Genomic DNA, 2,748 nt, shown 5'->3' on the forward strand with positions numbered 1-2,748 from the left:
AGCTATCTCCCCTGAGCCTTAGATTTTTATATGCTGTTCTTTGTAAGTTTTTGTACTAGGTAGCTATATCCAGATTATCATGATCTCTTTAGAAAAATCTGTTCTTTAGGTATGTCTTCTGGAAGTACAAATTTGTGTCTTTTTCAGAGCCCTACTTTTTCAATTTAAGAGTGAGATATTCTTATTTGCTTTGCTTTGTCTCCAGTCCTTTGGTGTTAGGGTGTTGTGAAGTTCTTATCACAGAACTTCCAAGTATTGTTACATAAGTAAGAACAATTGATTAACACAGACACGACATCCAAGTTAACGTAGTATAATTATCACTGACAAGAACATCAAGCACAGTTGATAAACTGACAAACTGTCATAACTATTATTTCTATATCTTTAACCATAGAAATATACAAAGTTTATAGCTGTATAACTATAAATTGGAAGATTTTATGCATCATGTCCCCACTTGATAGAGTAGTTTTACACTGCAATAGGGAAATTTAAAATGACAGTGAATAGAGAAAGGATGAAGGAACAAGCCGTGGGTTAGACACTAACCCTAGCTCTGCCCTTGGAAGAGTTGACTAACAGTCTGATTGCTTCTCAAGTAGAGACTATGTAAGATTTTCTGTGATTAGTTATTTTCTAGAGTGACTCTTTTATTTATGCTTTCAATAAGTTTATTATGGCACATCATTTATTGCATGTGTTATATTTATTTTGCTAGGAATATGGAGGAGCTTTCGAATTTGTGGATGAATATCTTTTATCAGTTTTGGGAAATTTTCCAAAATTGTCTCATCAAATATTTAATCTACTTTGTTTTATTTCCCATCTGATTTTGAACCTTTAATGACATGTACCTCAGACTATTGCTTCTTAAACTACTTGTGGTAAAATGGAAATGATTTTATATTTTTCAAATGTATCTTGAGGGGTACTTTTGAAAAATGAAGAATTGAGTGGTGATAACTTCTAAGAAAAGGTTGAAAATGTTTATTTTAAATTTTTGCATTTTATGTACTGGTATAAACAGTGATGGACTGGCACTTCTTCTGAACATAATATATCAGGAAGCACTAGCTAGGCCTTTCACTTTACCTTATCTTTTTTTTTTTTTTTTTTTTTTTGTACTGGGAATGGGACTCATGACCTCACACTTGCCAGAAAGGCACTATACCACTGAGCTATATCGTTGGCCCCTTCTTTGTGTTTTAATTTATCCTATCTCAGTTAAATAAGTTGTTAGATGCCTCAGAGTTTACTAAGTTTTTTCCTTCATCTCTATTTTTCATTATCACATAAATATCCAGAATATTTAATTTCTGTTATTATGTTTTAAAATTTTAGAATTTTCATTTTTTATTTTGTGTAAGGTTTTAGCTCAGTGCTGAAATACAAATGCTATTTTATTTATTTTTTTAAAGTCTTTGGTTGTTGCAGGGTCTCGCTACACCACTTGGACTCATAGAGATCTTCCTGCTTTCAGCCTCCACAAAGGCATGCACCACTACATCTGGACTCTGTGGCCAGCTCAGCCCACACACAGGGTGGGGCTGGTGCAGCATGTGGGACCGGGCATCGAACTGTGGTCCCTGTGTTTGCCAAAGCTTACCCATGCAGGCACTTTATTCTGCTGAGCTATCTCACTGGCCCTATTTTTGTTTAACTGAAGTACAATTTCTTTAAGTATTATGAAACCCACACCACTGTTTTAGCTTTTCTCTGCTATGAAAAAATACTTGAAATAAGCAACTTACAGGGAAAAGTTTTATTTTGTCTCAAGGTTTCAGAGGCTTATTTCCATGGACACTGGGCTTCATTGCTTCTCTGTCTGTAGGTAGCAAACTTAATGTTGGACAACATGCAGTAGAACAATTGGTGTTAAGTAATGGTACCCAAGAAGCAAAGACAGAGAGGGTATAGGGATCTCATCATCACCTTCAAGATTATGCTTTCATTGGCTTAAGAATGCTAAGAGTAGGGTTCACCTCCTAAGTGTTCCACTATCTCCTTAACAATGTTACAGGTCAAGGACAAAGCTTTTAGTATTTGGACTTTTAGGGGACATTTGAGAGTACAAATGTAGTCTCTTACTTACTGACATACAATTTTGGTGACCATTATATAATTTGTGCCAAAAAGATCTGTGCCACAAAAGTGTATGCTCTGAATATCTTATTGTTTAATTCTTTAGGCTTTGAGCTTACTTCTATTTTTACTCACTTTCATAATTGGTTATTTTATTTTAAGTACTAGGCAGTACATGTAAGATCTGAAGATAAATTGCATCTGTAAATGTTATTCTGCTCCCGTAAGGAAAATTTGTGTTTGCAGACAGCTGATGCCTTACCTTATAAGATGTCATATAGTAAAACAATCAAGATTACTATATCATGATTACTGTAATCTTAGCATCTAATACTGTGATGAGTACACTACTTCTATTTCAGGATAATCCAGTGATGTACAAATTAAAGATTTTTAACAAGGGCCTCTTGTACTTTTGCAAGGGAAAACAGTATAATACAGGACACATTTTATAATATTATTTTATAAGAAATCACCAAAGAATTATATACAAGAAGAGCAGGAAATCTGTCCACACACTAAAGAGCAAAGAATCCAACTGAGGCCCTAGATCCTAACATTCTACATGAGTCTAGCAGAAGATGTAGGGCTCATAACAATGCTTCTCACAAGTCCAATTGGAGGCCTAGAGCCAATGATAAAGTCTCATACAGGTCGGCTTCA

The sequence above is a fragment of the Octodon degus genome, unplaced genomic scaffold (genome assembly GCF_000260255.1).
Source record: "Octodon degus isolate 3935 unplaced genomic scaffold, OctDeg1.0 scaffold00277, whole genome shotgun sequence".
NCBI classification, from domain to species: Eukaryota; Metazoa; Chordata; class Mammalia; order Rodentia; family Octodontidae; genus Octodon; species Octodon degus.